Source organism: Numenius arquata, chromosome 4 (assembly GCF_964106895.1).
Source record: "Numenius arquata chromosome 4, bNumArq3.hap1.1, whole genome shotgun sequence".
Classification (NCBI taxonomy): Eukaryota; Metazoa; Chordata; class Aves; order Charadriiformes; family Scolopacidae; genus Numenius; species Numenius arquata.
The window spans coordinates 47,378,536-47,397,194 of NC_133579.1; positions in this window are offsets into that span (position 1 = coordinate 47,378,536).

Consider the following 18,659-nt stretch of genomic DNA (forward strand, 5'->3'; position numbering starts at 1 on the left):
GACTATCTTTTTAACAACAAAATGAAACAAAACAAAACAAAAAACCAAAACCCCACTCCAGGATGCACTCAGTTTAGTTTTGATGGATATAATGTCAAGGAATTTTAAAAGAATACAAACACAGTCATGCTATAGGAAGTAAAATGCTAAGAATTTATGCCACCAGCCTTGATCAGTAGTTTATTTTTTATGTAAGAGTTTCCTCTCATCTCACTTAAGCAGTAAGCAACTGCTAGCTTGAAGGAAATAAAAAAAAAAAAAAGAAATCATTGCATGTTTTTTTCACTGTCAAAGGAAGAATGGCAACTGCTTTTATTTTTCATGACAAGTTGTCTTTCTCCTCCTGAAAGGGCAAAAAATGAAATAATCAGTCTCATTTTTATTTAAAAGTGAGCTTTGACATGTATAAACCAGCTATGTATTCACACCCGTGACACTGAAATTACAGAGAAGAAAAAAGAAATCTAATGAAAAATTTTGCTTTTTTGAGGTTGCCCCTTCATGTCTTGTGGGCTGGTATTTATCCAATTGTTGTATCTCTGTGGTGTATATTTTTGACTATTAACTAAGCCCTGGGTCCAACAAACCTCCTAATCTGTATTTATTTCTGGGTAACTAGCTGTACCTTCCTTGGCAGATCTTGTTCAACTTCAGGTGTAGCCCAAAAAGGAATTCCTACACAGCCATAACATTCATGACCTGCAGGAAAGCAGAGATTTTTTTATTAACTTTACAAACAAAATAAAAATTACTGCCTATTGGACTTTGCATTGAAATGGAGTGGTTAAACTTTCCATCAGACTTTGTCATCTCCATCTACCATCTCATGGTAATACATGCATGCAGATTTACTAAGCTATGAGTTATAATAATAGCAGATGTCATAGTCAAAGCTGAAGAGATGCATTTTTTCAATCCTTACTTCTAGCTTATTGGCATAAAAGCAAACTAATGCTGAATAATGTTAATAATGGTGTCAATGACAAAAAAATGAAAAGTAATATTTGGAATTCAGACAAACCTAACTGGATTTGTAGATAGTAAAAAAACCCGAACCACAATCTTAATTGAGAACATTATTTGCAAGCCGCATTTTGTTTAAACAAATAATGGACCGTGTGACCAATGCAACCTACATACATATATCGATTGCTATGTATGAATGTGCTATGTGCACAAGCAGCCTATGTAATTAGATTTCTAATTTCAATTAGAAAATCTATAATATAGTGTATTAGTATACATTTCTTTTGGTGCTGCATCTAAATGATAACCAGATTGTAGCTTATGATTCACTGTATGCCAATATGCAAACTCATCCAGACACAAAATCAACTGGGAAACCCCTCTGTCTTCTTTACTCTGAAAGAAGAAATGGAAAAAGGACTTCAGCAGAAAAAAGTAGGAATTATTCATTTTACTGCTAGCACCTCCCCCTGAAAAGATAGCATACATATATGTATAATACAGACCACTTGTGAGTCCTCAGAGGACATTCTAGCTCTTGAGAGCAGAGTAGCTGAACTGGAGAGGTTCACACACAGTAAGTTTAAGAACACCCTTGAGCAGATTATTCTCAAAATAAACTGTACCCTGTGCTGAGAAAGACAGCAGAACTTCATAGAGATTTTCAGGGAAATCACACAGCAGAATCAAATTCAAGATAGCAGTCAATCTTCTGGGAGGAGGACACTAAACTGAAGAAAGGGGAACTAACCCCTCTGGGAGACATCAATGTTCCCTTCCTCATTAAAAGATGGCCATTTAACCTCTTGTTCTGCAGACATCTTTGGAATCAGAAATCCAAGCTGGAAAGAAGTATTTTAGTGGCAGAAGGTGTTATTTTAACCAAATTGACAGCCTCTCGCCCCAGAGAAGCTGGGAAGTATAGTGATTTGTCTGTTGGTTATAGAAGTGTCTGGTCTCATAAGGAATCTGGATCAGCCCTAGAAAGTTCTGGAGAGAAGCCAGATATCACAGTTTACATAGACACTCCTGAGAGAGAAGAGCAAGAAAAAGAATCTGGAGGCAAATTCAGACACTTCAGAAGAAAGATGACAGCCAGTACACCTATGTTAGACAAATGCTCCTAATCTGCAAGACCAAAGGAAATGAAGAATCTTAGTGTCTGGTTTAGAAGGTGCAAGGAGTCAGAACTTGGATTCATGAGAAACCACAGACACAGTGGATTAAAGAGCACTTATACAGAAGAAATGGATAAGTAACATGCCTGAAATAAATAACAAAAGGTTGAATTACTTTTCTAAGCTGAAGAGTTGGGTGAAGTTTACCAAAGACAAATATCACACAGTTTTGAATGTTGCTTCTGTTATAGAAGAAGACATGTACACTCAGTACTCAAGCAGAGGAATTAGGAACGTCACAGTGCTTTTCGTACAGGATGCAAAGACAACAATGAAAGTAGCAGTACTTATGCTTCTACATCAAACGCTGGAAGTTTAAGAAATTTTGTGGATGATCTACTTAGTCCAGCACTAAATAAAGACACATATAATAGGATGCTGAACATTTGTCTGATCAGTGGGAGACTGAAATTGGGTTACAAAATATACAGGACTATGCTGAAGTTCAGTATATATGAAACCCACAGAGGGTACAGAATCTGAATAGATTGAAATTCCATGTCTAAATAGGATCTATTTTCCTGATACCACAGGATGGTGACACTGATTGTGCTCTGCTTACAGAGATTAGAGGCAGGAAATACAGCAGTCATGAGACACTTGACTCCATCTAGACTAAGCAAATGTCGTATCAGGCTCTAATGCAGAGATCATATTTTCATGCACTATCAATGACTAGCAACTGACTGGAGGCTCCACAAGAAAACATGCAGTCTTTCAATTGGTCCTGACTAGAACACAGGATGTACTCCTGTACGATGAGTTAGAGTGCCTCCTTAACCGTAACAGCAATTGTAATGTATGTAAATAAGCTCTATTTTGAAAAAGGGACACTCATAGAAATGAGGAAATTGTCAAAGGGCTGCAATGGCCAGCTAAGACACTTAAATGTCTGCAGGTGGAAAGGCTTAAGACAGGATGAAAGGAACATGAAAAGGTTAAGCAATAGGGTAAGGCAAGTTATTGGAAGCAAGAAGACATCCTTCAAAAACCTGAAATTGCTTCCAAATTAAGAAAGTAGAAAAACTCAAGTCTTGCAGAAAGGGCATAATAAACAAATAAATGCAGGTTAAAGGTTTGAGGAATGTCTAAACAAAAGGAATAAAAAATAACAGACCTTCCTCTAAACACATCAAAGATCAGAAAGGCTGCCAGAGACTCTGCAGGAAGAATGGATAATCAGGATACAAAGAAGCAATGCAGAGAAGCTAAATACATTCTTAGCAATGATGTCCACTGTGGAAAAAGCGGTGCAGATTCTAATGCCAAAATCTGTTCATAGGATTCTAAACTTGAAATGATTTTTTGGGCGAAGTTAGGGAGTAAAGAGATAAAGAAGAAGGAAATACATGGCCAGTACTGAGTGATATTCACCAAAGAGTTTAAAGGAACGATTTGGGTGAAATAGCCAAATCACCAATGAAGAGTGTAACAACTTACTTTAAACTGCCTTGGAGTGTGGCAAGTAGGATGCTAACTTTTAAAAACATTCCAAAGGAAATCTTGGCAACTGCATTCTTGCAAGCCTCTATTAGATAAATAAGTACAAAATGTAAGAAAAAGACAAAACGATCACCTAGATAAAAATAACTTACCAGGTGGGAGGAAGAGTGAGCATGGCATTGGCAAAAAGGAGTCCTGCTCCATAAACCTGTGTAGCTTCTCTGAAGGGGACAGGAAGTCCATGAGAAAGGGTGATATAGCTATTATAATCGGGATTATATAATCCAAGGCTCTTTGGAACCAAAGGCTATTATGAAAACTCATTAACTACGGAATAAAGAGGAAGACGTTGCACAGATTTTAAAAAAGTGACTAAATGGTAAAATGTGAAATATAAATAAAGCATCAGTACTCAGCGGAGGGAAGTCATCAGTGGAACCCTGAAAGGAGTTTTCTTAATTTTCCTTGAAATCCTGAGGACTTTGTCAGAAAGTAAATCAACCCACCCCTCTATGCTCCTGGCTATGTGGAACCATTTCAAGAATCTTAAGAATATTTCTGGGCTCTATTTATCACATGCAACTAAGACCGTGACAGGTAATTAAAGTAAGCATTTAGATAATCACCTGGTTTTGGATTTGTCTGTTTTGGCATAACATCCTTTAGCAGTGCTTGTATTTTTGTTTGGCAATCAAAAATTATACACCACATGTATTGATTAAAGAAATATAGCTGAATTATGAAAACTTGTTCATTTACCCAGTGACCAAGGTAATATCAAAAAAATCACTATTTGTGTATTGCAAGTTGTGATTTGAGGGATGTTTTTTTCTATTCAATTAGATATTATGTTATTGTACATATATGTGGTACACCTCACCGTTTTGAATGCAAATCAGCCAGCATGTACCAGCTGATGTTTTTGATACAACTTTAACTGCTTTAATAGAAAGAGTACTGCTTTTATGGTGGGAATAGCATACTGCTGCATCTCCTCATACCATTAGAGTGGTACAGATATAGGAAATCATAAACAGTTCTTAAAAAAGCTGAGTTATTTAGGAGTCCTTTATGATACTGAAGAAAAACTGTATCTGTAACCACTTCAGGCAGAATTTTGCACATTTTATTAGAATCAGTAGTGTAGGAAGGAGGAAAATAACAGTTTTATCTGGACAGGGGTATCAAAACCACATTTCCCTTCATGCTTTCATTTAGCTAATGAGAATTTGACTTAAACTGTGGGACAGCCCTTTGCCCTGCTCCATTTCCATACTTCCCAAGTGAGGATGCCAATCCAGTATTCATCCCACTGTACTGCCAGAACTCGCTTTTCGACAGCTTTTCCCTACCTTCCATTTCACATCTTTAGGTAAATCCTGCAAAATCCTTAGGTTTTGGCTCTTACTGAAGTCTTTCATGCAATATAGACACACTATAGACTGGTGTCCATCACGGAAAAAAGTTACTGCTAATGATTTACTTTTTTGTGTCTGTGCAGGACAGTGTCAGAACATTTACAGCAGAATTATTTCTGACAGTATCAGAAATATCATAAAGTCAAATATTTTAATGCCTGAGTCAATACATTAATAAAAGAAAATTAACATCTTCGAACACATAGTTCAGGTAGGTATTTTCTGTTTCTGAAATATGTAAAGGTGCTATGAAATGCTTACTGTATAGCCAATGTTTGCTTTGATTTGAGGAAAAAAATACCTCTTATTAATATCAATTTAGGTTCATTATGGAAAAAAAAGTCTGTTTTATTTTGCCTACTTTATCCCTGTACTGTTGGTATTCCTTTGTCATCTTAAGGTAATTACATACAAAATCACCTTGTTTTTGGAATGCTAGAACTAGTATGTTCTTCTGTCTACAAGAAGTATTACGTCTCTCTGGCAGGGACCTATTCCAAAGGATTTGATTGAGTGATGTGTGTATTTGTTTTGTTTCGTATCTAGCTTTTGCTAGACTTACTTGTGCAACACACCGACTTGCACACGTCAAGGCAAAAGTAGTTCTATTATTTCCTGTTCTTAAATAGCTTGATCTCATTCATTTGCAGAGGTATCAAGATTTGTCCCATTTTACCTTTCCTCATTATTGATCCCCAGCTTTCAGTTCTGCCCAAATTTCCTATCATCTTTTAAACACTTTGTTTCTTAATCAACAGGGAAATTGTGGTGTCCAGTGTCCTCAACTTGCAAGTCACCAAAATGTTGATGCAGCTGTAAATTGCAAAGCATATACTTCAAGGAGCTGAGCAGTGGGGAAACTCTGGGCTTAGTTACCAGGCATGAGAGACTGAGATAATGCCATGTGTAGTTGATACCGCACTACTCCAGGGGTGCAACTGATTTCCAGGTTGACTCAGTCATACTGGTTTACCCCATAATCAGCAAATACAGTTCTACCACTGGTCATGTAGCCGCATGTCCCTCTAACCAGTCGTCCTGTTCCTGGGTATTTTTCTCTATTTACAGACAGTGCCAATCAACTATTCAAGATATTCCTCTTGTCAAACTGTGAACATACCTTTATAGTAGTATATGGTATACTTTTTGTTTGTTTGTTTGTTTGTTTGGATAACTTAATCTTCTTTTGGAAATTCTCATTTACGGAAATAAAATTGTAGTTTACAATCATCTAAACATTTCTGATCACAAGAAGCCATTATGATAAATAGTGATATAATTAAAGGATATTAGTCCAAATGAAAATCAGGAATGTAACTTCCACTTTAGTCTAATTTGCTGTATAGTCATCAACTAATATTTCACACAGTGCATAATAAAAATCAAAGGGTTACATAACTGTATATAATTAAAGCTAGTTACCTAAGCTATCTAATAATAAATATTTCTTTGATAATTTAAAATGCTCTGTTGGGTAAGAAAGTGAATTCAAATATTTTTGAGAAATGTCACTAGTTCTGTACTAATTTACAATTCTGTTTCACACATCTGACTGTTCCTTGATTCTGTATAAAATCTATGTACATCAGTAATAGAAAGGAATGTAGCTGAATAATTACAGATGTGCTGGCAGACTGGAGTCCAATGATTAACCAATGAGAATATATGTTTAGTGTAGATATAATTACATGAAAGCGATCGTCTCATGTGAAATTTTTGTCATTTCTTTTCTATGCAATATTTAATCCTTTCCATATTCTATAGCACAGGCATTGTCAAACAACTAAGTTTTTCTCCTTTGTTTTAGAGAATAAAAGACCAGGCAGTAACCATTAAGATTATGATGCTCTAGTACCTCAACATTACAGAAAACTTTTAAATACATACTTTCAGCAGATGCTTTTTCACTCCTTTCATTTTTTACATGAGCTTTATGCATGCCTGCTACTAGAAGTAGCTTCTACACGTACACATTTTAAGACTGTGAAAATTACATGTCTTGGTTCCTTGTTTTCTTCTAATTCTGCGTGAACAACATAATTGTTAAGGCATTTTCTTGTCATGTTGGCTTTGTGCCTTGTTCTGTTTCTACAGCTGAAGAAAAGTAGGATTGAAAATTACTGAAGTTATTCGAATTTGCGGTAATCTGACATAATGCTAAACTTCATAGGGTTTGAGAAAGATTTGCTTTCTGCTAATAGCAATTTTTTTCCGCAAATGTGCTGGATTGGATGTTCCTAAGTAAGCAACATATTAAGAGAAAGATTTGTTCAGAAGACTGAGTATCTCATTTAGGTTAAAATTCATTCATGACTACTCTGGGTTATGTAGCATTTAGCTAACTAACTAATCCTTATTGACTAAGCAGGAAGACAGATTCTGCATACTTACATATTTGGATTATCATATACGTATAATTCATTTTGAAGTAAATAGCTGCTGTTAAAAATTATAAATCACTTTAATAAGCTAGTGGTTTAATATTAAAAAAAGGTGTAACATTTTTCTTTTCTAAACTTAGCATGAAATCCGGTATACGTTGAAGTCTATTTGGGACACTGTTTTTCTGTAAAAGGCAGGTGCTTCTGTTTACATGCTACAAACAAACTACAGCAAGCTCTCCAGCTGCTTTTTTTTTTTTTTTTTTTTATGCCAGGTATTACTGTCGTGGCCATTAATCCTGATGTATCTTTTCAATTTGAATTTAAAACATCACTCCGTAATGATGTGACAAGAATGATCTGATTTCTGCACATTCTACTATAAGTATTTTGAAGCAACTCCGTTCTTGATCAAAGCTGATGTTCTCAACAGACAATTGGAAAATCTACTCAGGACAATATTTGTTTCCTAAGTGAGGTTCCATACATCAAAGAGAAATGCAAGTCCTAGTTATATGTGAGATATATACGTTTCATAGAATTTTTAAGTATTTGACAGTTTGAATTCTTTTTGCCACAATCTGATGCCACTCTATAATGCTCTCAGACTTAATTCTGTCATTAAGAAATGGGAACTTGTAGTTTTAGCATAAATAGACTAAGTCTACATATTCTTAGCATCATATGCATTTTTTAAAAGTGTGTTTATGCATGCTGCATTGATGACTGAATGTGTAAATGCCTTTTGGCGTCCAACTTTTAGTCTTGATTCTCTGTAAGAGTATAATTCACCATATGCATACAGAATCTTACTTCTTCCATAAAGATTCAATAGCAGAAGATCCAAATATCATAGTTTGAATAGTATTGTTTTACATTGGTTTAGTAATATGAAGTCATGGTGCTATTTAACATATGGAGAAGTGATTAGTAGAGCAAAACTCATGCTTAATTGTTAAATTAATGGTAGAGTGAAGAAAAAGTGTTTTCCGCTTTGACGTTAGTGCCATTAGTGCCAACATAAAAAAATATATATTTTAGTTAAAGTTTAGGTCTGAGTAGGATGTTAATAAGGGAAGTCATCCATGGGACTTTAAAAATTCTTCATTAAAATGAATAGCTTTCACACTCTCACTCTACTCATTTCACATCCAACACCCCCATCCAATTTGTGGAAGTCACAATCTGAAGTATGCCACTTGAGAACTGAACTTAACGACTAGCATTCTTTAGTTGAATAAAATGAGAAGAAAAATGTGAACAGTCACACTGACAACTGCCATTTTTAGAACATTTAAGAAAAATCCCTAGCACAAAAAAGGCTGAGCATGAAGATAGTTTGCATAATATTGGTTAGTTCACAGTTTTCTCAGTTTGAAAGTAAATATAAACACACAGTGATGAAATCTCAATAATACACACACCCCCACACCCACCCTTAACTTTCAAGAGAGTGTTGAACAACTTTAATATAGTGACTGGTTATTTTGCATTATCATATTTTTAATTAGTTTTATGAACTTTGTTCAAAAGCATAGATGCAAATATCTTAAAAGCAGTAGCCCTTAAGGCTTCACTACAGTGATTCTTTTATGATCCAGCCTGAAAGACAAACCCACAAATTCTATCTTTAATTCTGAAGATAAACGTAAGTTCTTGGCCCTGCTGCCTGTACTATTCACAGTTGTAGGTTTCATTTTTTGTTAGACATTACATAATCAAGGTTTGATCTCTAAGTTAAATCTGTCATTTCACCACACAGATGGACAGACTCTTTTTTAGCTCAGAACTATCCTGTACCCATTCCTCTATTCAGAGTTTTTGCTGTAAAGAAAACCGCATTGTCTCTTCATTTGAATCTTTCATTATTGAGCTGAAAAGGTAAGGAGCTCCAGCTCTAGGGCTGATAGTACCTTCTTTTAATGAAAGTACTCCTGCATTAATTTCAGAAGGGTGCATATTTCCATTCCTCACCTTCTTCTGTTCCTTTCCTTGTCATTGCAAAATTTCCTTGTTCATTAGAAAAAGCATACCTGCTAAAATAAGGAAAGTCCACAGGACAACCTTAACCACAATATTAGTGAAATACTGTTCAGAAAGAATGTGCAGATTTAAGACAAAGCCGGAATTGGTGATAGATCTAGAAGGTGTATGAGCCATTGGTGACTGTAGTAAAGTAGTGGTATTTTACATTAAACGTTGTATCTTGTTACTAAGACTACAGCTATAATGCAAATTATGCATGAATGTGTAACTTCTAATGAATGACTATATTAAAATATAGCTCAGTTTCACAAACATTGCTATTTAAAAACATGCTATAGCAGAAATATATGAATATAAGCCTGTAAGCATAAAACGTGTGAGAAAACTTTATTTAAAACATTTGTATTCATAAAATGTACACATTAATCTCAAGCACCATCATAGCATCTGAATCTGGAATGTGAACAACTGAAATAACTGTGGGGTCAATACTGCTCCAAGGGCATTGAATTCACAGTATGAATACAAACACTTTGGAGAGTCGGAGAAGATTCAGAAACAAAACTTAAAAAAAAAATATTTGGGGTCATGCACTCCTACAGTTCAATAGGGTTTTTAACTTCTCTGGAAATTTTCTCACACAAACAGGCAAAATACGCTCCCTAAATCTGATTGGAGATTTATTCTGCAGGTTTTGAAAATTTGAAACAATAGTTGATTAAGAAACAGACTTTTTTCTTCTTAATTTGGAGACTCCTTCTATCGTCGCAGGTTTTGGCTTTCTCTTCTTTTAGCAGCTATCCTGAGAGCTGGAATCCTTTCAAACACCAAATTACTGAAATGTATATTTCTTAATCTTAAGGTAATAAAGTAAAAAAAATAATCTATTCACATGAAATTATTGGCAATGAAAATATAAAAATAAACTGCCTTTGTAACAGTTTTTCTAGAATCAATCTGAATCCTCACTTGCAGCAATAAATGTGGTTTATTTTTCAAAATAAGGTAATTTTTAATTTTTAAATAAAAGTAAAATACCCTCAAAACACTATAGTCAGAGAAGACTCAAAGTTTTCATGTTATCATGAACATTGCACTTATTTTTTTCAATAAAAATGGATTTGACAAAGAGTTTATAGAACAATATAATGAATAAGTTTGGAAAGGACCCTGGAAGATCATGGAGTTGAAACTCTTGTTCTAGGCAGGGCTAACTTTAAAGTTGATCAGGTTGCTCAGGACCTTGTTGTTTAGATTTTAGTATATTGAAGGATGGAGATTTCACAATCCTAAGATTCTTGTAAAATTCAAGTGAACTCAAACATTTGTAATAAAAGTCAAGAGATTAAGTCTATTTTAGGCAGTCTGCATTTTAGAATGTGCTTTTCTGCTCTTTTCAAACTGTTGGTGTTACAGACTTGGGAAGAGTTTTTATATTTGACTATATTCATAGCCACGTTGAAGTATCTATATAGCTATCTATATTCATTATAGAATTTTTAATTATATATTTTAAATTAAATATTTATTTATGTTTATTAGAAAGAATGTGAAATCTTTCTCAAGCCCTTCAGTCCTTTCGCAATGATTCTAAGGAGAGATCCAGAGACACATGATTATTTTAGGTTTAATGGCAGAAGGAAGGAAAACTTCATTTTAAAGTCAATTCCTGGAAATAAGTACTTCATCTCTTTTCTCCATCTTGCAATCACAAAATAATTCAAGTTGGAAGTGCCCTGAAGAGGTCATCTAGACTTCTTCATTTGAGTATTATTTTCATTGAACCATAACAATTGCGTGACAAAGCAGTGTTGCTCTTCTACAGTATTTTTTAATGTAATGGGTAAGAAACATGAGTCTTCTCAGCTTTATGTGTGGTAGTTTTCCTCAATAAAGGTTTGGAGATCATTAAAGCCTATTCATGTACAAACGTTGTCAGTCTGCAGCCACACTGATAGACATGACTGTTGCACGTTGTGAACAAGAAAAAATATGGTCCTTAAATTAGTTTAGCATTTTCATGTAATTGTAAAACACAGCTTTTTAATTAAAGGAAATGTAGACCTAACGTATTCTACCATGATCCTGAAAACAACAGCATGTGAATTGTTCAAACAAATGGAAAAAAAAATACAATGGCAAAAGTCAGGATGTCTAACAAATTTTTCTGTTGTGTCTGGTTTGCTGAAACAACTTACTCTTTCTTAAGCAGCCACTATCAGAAAATAGTCTTATTAAAAAAGATGTTTCTCACCTCAAGCGAATCCCTGCCGAGAATTTCAATTTATACATTCTGGTATAGTGATGTAAATCTAAAATAACTATATACACAGAGCCATGTTTGAACTAGTAAAATGAAAGGACCAGATGTTACTATTGTGTTATTATTTTATTTTATTTCCTTTGTTTCTCATCCAAAATGGGAGGACACAATGTAGTAAGTTTTACTTAGAGAAGGAAAGATTTTGGAGACTTGAGCTCCCAAAAAATCAGATCTTAAAGAATAATCTTCAGAAACTCAGAGTGTTCTTTGGGAGTCCCTTTTTGCTTCCTTACACGCACTGTGTTATAGCAAAATTTGAATACTGATGACCTGTTAGACCCAATCCTACATCATTATCACAACAGGTCACCTCACCAAACACAATAGCAGGAGCTATTGTACTGTGATTTTTGTACTGGAAAACAACAGCTTCTATCTAGAAACAGTTCGTATCTATACTGAATCCTAACACAAATAAAGATAACAATATGTTTGCTGACATAATTATCTAGTTTTAATAGATTTGTAGTGATGGGTAGGATGTCCGCTCTGGTAAGGTTTTGGTGAGTGTTGGGGAAGTGAAAGTCCTAGTGCCTTTCTGTTGTCCAACAAGTGCCAAAGAAATAATAGGTCTGCCTTTGTGTTGAGAACATTAAATGTGCATGATTTCCTCTTTGAATAAAGTCTTAAAAATGTTACCATAACACACTACGCAACAAGCTTGTTAAAATATTAAAAATAAAGTTATTAAAATCTTAAAAAAGCAAGCAACACAGAAAATCACAGGTAAAGAAGAAGAGAAAATACTTTCTCAATGGTATCACTGTATGATCTTGCTATCTCGAGGCAGGGGCAACGTGAACTGCAATTTGAGTATTTATGTACATCAAGATTCTGCAGTTGGAAGGAGGATTTCATGGGTGATGAAGATCTGCTTTAGCCAACTAGCTTTAATGACATTTTCTTGTATATTTAAATATTCAAGTGAATTGCTCTCTAATCGCTTGTGGCTGACTGGGCAGAACACAGACATATGGCACACGTTAGGCATCCAGAATATCAAAAATGAGGAATTCTCCTTGGATAACTTCATCAAAGTAGATTATTGACTTAATTTTCACCTGATGTCAAAGCAGAAGATTCCCCAAGACAAATGACTCGGTTCATCCAGCTGGTTTGACTTCACAGAATACTTATGTAAGTGCTCCAGTTTGGCACGCTTGGGATGACAGTGGGACAGAAATCTTCATGAAGTTTCTAAAGCAGACAGGAGGAGGCAGACATAAGAGAAATGAATCTGCTTTATTGCTCACAGTCCATTGCTGTTCTAAGTAAACGTCGTCCATCTTATTCCATAATATAACTGCAACTGTGAGAATGTAGGACTTTTTGTCCCAAGGCATGTTCTGGTGTTTTCTCAGTGTAACTTTTAGTTCATTTTATAAAGTGTGTTTCCTTGCAAAGTGAAGCTAGGGAAAAAAAAGAAAGTTCACAATCTCATTAATTTCTTTAAAGATTCCTTATCAAAGAAGGATCTAATCTCGTCTAAAAATGTAGAGCTAGCAAATTAAATTCTCTAACTTCAAACAAAACCGCTCATTAAAGATGTAAGATACCAGACTAAAACACTACCAATTTTTTAATATAACCTTAGCTGAGTAGAGGTTGCAAATACAATAGCCTGCCTTGCAGAGACAAGTTGAAGAAGCAAGTTGTAAGCCTTCAGTACCTTGAGAATTATGATCAGCATTGTACCTGAGGATTTGACCTGTCACTGAGGAGCACTGAAAAAGATCCAAGATGTTTTAAATCCACAACGATGTAGGGGTGGGCAAAAGAGTCAAGATAGAATCTGGCTGATGTGTGGACCAAACCACACATTGGCCACATATATTGCCATAAATACAGCATTGAAACAGACCAAAACCATCTTGGTTAGGTGAAGATCAGCAACCGACAAAGCCTGGAACTTAATGAGCTGAAAAGGGATTTTTAACATGGAGTAATGGAGCAACAGGAGAATGAAGTCCAAAAGACTTCCCTTAGCTGAGAGACAAATTTACCAAGAAGAGTCAACTAGATCAACTGGATGCTTTAGGCCAGCTAAAGTAATCACTCTTCATTTGAAACAGGTAAAATGAGCACTTAGAAACCCTTCAAGAGAATGAATTTCCAAGTTAACTGAATTAAGTGTCATATGTGTTATTGGTGGCGGTGTCCAGCCCAAGATTATATACCAAAGATACAACCTTGGAAAAAGGGATTACAGTCAAATGAAAGAAGCAACTTGCTATGTTACTCACACAGGCATCATCAGGCAAATAGACTTGAGAAAGGACTACACAGTGACTTCCACAAAAAATACTGAAGACTTTCCAAGGTGTCTAAATAGGCATTAGAAGTCATATTGGGATGAGCTGATGATTACAGGCTGCATAGATGCCTAGAATATAGGGAGGAGAGAGGTTGTCAGCAAAAGTTAGGTTTGTCGGGTTTAAATTTGGAGACCAAAAAAATCCATATCAGACATACAAGAAATGTTCCAGACCTAATCATATAGCCAGTAGGGAGGCAGAAAGGTAAGATTTAAGGTTTTTGTTGAGAACATGGTTGTAACGGGTCTGGCTGGGGTGGAGTTAACTTTCCCCGCAGCATCCCTCATAGTGCTGTGCTTTGTATTTGTAGCTAAAGTGTTTCCAATGTTTTGTTTACTGCTGAGTAGTGCTCCCACAGCATCAAGGCTGTCTGCTAACTCACCCCCTCCCCACCAAAGGCCAGTAGGCTGGCAGTGGGCAAGACATTGGGAGGGGACACAGCCAGAATAGCTGACCCAAACTGACCAAAGGGATATTCTGTACCATATGATGTCATGCTCAGCAATCCTAGCTAAAAGAAAGGAGGAGGAGGGGGGACATTCTTTATTAAAGCATTTGTCTTCCGAAGCAGCAACTACATTTACTGAGGCCCTACTTTCCAGGAAGTGGCTGGATGGGAAGTAGCAAATAAATCTTGTCAACCCATCACAATGGTAAATGCAGAGATATTGATATTGATCTTGTTGTGGGGGTACTTTTGGAATAAAATAAAAAGCTTGCAAAGACGGAACAAACTCTGACTGATAAGAAACCCATGTTTCTGGTGTTTGAAATCAAGAAGGTTGGAAACAATTCTTCAAGTTGAAGAGTGGTAGAAAGCCAACGCATGTAGAAAGAGGCAATCGCACAGTTGAAGCTGACAGTAAAGTCAAAGGCTGAGTAAAGACCAGAGCATGGCAATAGTCAAATGGTAAAGGAAAAAAACAGACTCAACAAAATACCATGTAAAGAGGACGCAGAACTACAGAAAAATTTGTTGACATAAACAAAACTATGAGAAGACTATTAAACCCAAGAAATCATCTGCGAAATCTTCATTATCCTAATAGACATATCTATCACCTGGCAGAAAGTGGGGACTAAGCAGGACAGTGCTAAGTTAGAACATAAAGAATACGTGATAAACAATATCAACCATGAAAATGTTTGTATACAGCTGTATGTTGAAATGCATAGACAAATCAAGTTTAGAAGGAAAATTTGTCAACAAGTGACATGAAATCCCTGTTGATTAGAAGTCCAGATCTTGATGAAAAAAAAGCAATTTTGAGATAATATTACTGTCCCCCTGACCACAAAGCCTACAATGACAGTGATAAGCAAAAGACATCAGAGATGTTTTGAGATTAAGACATACAACAGAAATGGTAGACTTCACTTTAAACTAGGGATAGGTCACAGAGTACTCAAGAGAGAAAGGGTAATTTTTTGGTTCACCAGCACAAAACCTGTGGTTCTTTGTGCTAGTGAGGACCAAATAAGTGTGAAGAGGAAGAAGCAGCAGAGAGGAGCTACAGACTGACCACAGCCCTGCATTCCCCATCCCTCTCTGCCACTCAAGGGGGATGATGGAGTGAAGCTGAGCCTGGGAAGAAAGGAGGCTTGGTTGGGGAAGGTCGTTTAGATTTTGTCTTTGTTTCTCATGGTCCAACTCTATTTTCCATTGGCTATAAATTACATGAATTTTCCCCAAGTTGAGTTTGTTTTCCCTGTGACAGTAACTGGTCAGTGGTTCTGTCTTTATCTCTACCCTTGGCCTTTCGCATCTTGTTTTCTCTCCCCTGTCCTGTTGAGGAGGGGCAATGAGAGAGCAGCTGGGTGGGGTCTGGAAGCCAGAGCAGGTCAACCCACCACAGAAGTTCCATATAAAGATTTACAAAATTCTCCACCATCCATCTTCTTAAAAGCCATCTCTTCATACACTACTTTGCTGTAGATTTTTATAAAACTGGTGATAGTCATTAGTTTGATGATGTGTGAAAGCATGGGTCATGTTGATTATTAAAGTTTTACGTATTATTGTGTACCTTTGTCTCTTTTGTATGTAGGATATATAGCTTAAAAAGCCCTGGGGGCAGAGATCATTTTGTTTTGTGTAATTATACAATATGCATCGGACTACAGTACTGATTCATGAATAGAGTCCCTTAAGGATACTTACACAGATTAGTATTATAGGCAACTAAACGCAACACCCTTTCCCTTACTTCCCCTTATTTTGCATCACTTCTACTTAATGCCAGAATACTGGTCATTAAAGACTATTTCTGAACAATGTAAAATAAAACAGGATGATGGAGTAGATGGCCACTGGAGGTCCCTTACAACCCAAATAATCCTAAGGAGTAAAAATCTCTCAAATCCTTATTGACAGAGAATTTTATGCTGTTATGATCAAAGAACTCAAAGGAGTAAAGAATTTCCAGCAGAGATTAACAATCTGACTATAATTCCAAGCAAATAACTGATATTTGAACATTCATGTGTAAGAAATCATTCCTAAATCTGATATTATTGCCTCCTGTTTTATGGACACATTTGTTCTCCTCCAAGAAAACCACCAGAAACAAAGTAATTAATCACATACAGTACTATAGGGGTACACAAAGAATAATTACTACCTAATCTCTGGTTATCCTTCATGCATTTTCCAACTATTTCCAAAACACACGTACGCATGCACACACACATAAACACACACACAAACTTCTGAGGACTAATTTTTTTTCATCTTTTCCTAATTCTTTAGTACACACTGTGTATCGTACCAGTATTCTTGGGAAGCTTTGGCTAAAATATTTTGCTTTCATGTTACTGCAGATGCAAAGTTCAAATAACTTTGTTGAGTCCATTACTTTTTTTTTTTTTTTTCTCTGAAAATATCATAGGAAATGGACTTACTAAGAAAAATGCTCCTAAACCAGCAAATTTTAAAAGGAAGGAAGAAAAAGTAATTATATACATAAAGACAGCATTTTCAGAGCAGAATCTAAGTTATTTTCATCCAATCAGGAAGCAGAAGAAATTCCATGTGATTTATGTTGCCACAGCAAGAATCAAATTATATTGAGTACAAATTCAATTAGCTCCTTTTGAATGCTGTGCAGACCTGCAAGTGACAATAGAGTGTATTCTGGAAAATGTTTGAAATAGCAAATAAATCTGAGAAGGGGAAAAATAATGCATTTAGTCTTCCCTGACTTTGATGAATTCTAGACAAGACAAGCTGCAGTTTATAGAAACCTCCATTCACTTGTTCTTTGATTATTAGGAAATGGTATCGAGTTGCTGGTTTAAGAAGACTAAAGTGACAGGTGCTGAAAATGACAATTGTAGCAGGTATCATTGACATTGGAGTAAAAAGTACAACCATCAGTGGTGACAAATCTGGGGGAAACACCAAACTAGCCAAACAGGTTGCAAGCTTACCAAGGCAGCCCGCCTACTTGCACCATTTCTTGCAGTAGTTCTACTAATAATGAGTAACTTATTTTGAGAAATTAAATACTGTTACTGCACTTCACATGGTATACATGGAATGCATCATAATCGTGACTGGTCAAATTTGACTGCAAGGCCTTCTAGCCAAAACTTTAGATAAGAGGAGTAAAGAAAGATACCAAGATTTTAAAGATGATGTCCTAACATGGGTATACTGCATGCTGTGAAAGAAGACTAATACTGTCTTTTTCGGAAAGAAAAGGGGAAATATCTAGTTTTCTCATACCTTTAGACATGAATAGGTGTTGTCTAATTGGTGTTTGTTGAATGAATATTCAGCCCTTACCTCTCCACACTGGATACATGATGCAGAAAGATGCCCAGTATCAGCCATGACTAACACTATTTAAAGTATCATCTGTAGAGTAACAGATCCTTCTCTATGGCTTCATGTTTGAAAGAAAAGTAGCCGCCTCAAATCTTAGAGAAGGTGAGAAACACATAGTTGCTAGATCACATATTAGCAATGCATTCTGGGCAATCAGTTGCTTTTCACTGTGTTGCCTTAGAAAATTTTGGCATTCAGCTACTGAAGTTTATTCTACCTTTCATAATTTTTTTTAATTGGAAAGTTTCCTAATTTATCTAGTTAGAGGGGGGTGACATTATCTTAAAATATCAGATCAGATTTTCTGATAAATAAAACTTATAGAATGATGACAGCTACCAGCACTTAAAAATCTGAATCTATAGTTCATTATAGCTTCTGTTGTGTGTACATACCACACACACAGAGGCACACATTATGAAATCACATAGAAAAGATACTTGCATATTTTGCTAGCCTGCAGGGAGAATTGTTCTAGCTTTTATCATTGGGGGTACAAAAAATTCAACATTAAATCATTTCATATTAATGGGAATTTTTCTCTTAGGGCAGAAATAATTCTGTGTGGTATCTCCCGGAAGCCAAATAAGATGATTTCAGCCTCTTGGGAGGAGATACAACAGCTTCACAGAAGAAGCTTTTCTACTGACTGTCATTTAATTCCCAGTAGGTGTTTCGTTTTCTCATAATGACTTCACCATATTTTTCCTTTTTGTTCAGAGCAAACATCTTTCCCTTCAGCTGCAATAAAAAGGATCTAAACTCAAAGAGCTTCCTTTTTCATGAAACTTATGACATGTATTTTTCCTTTCAAGGAGCA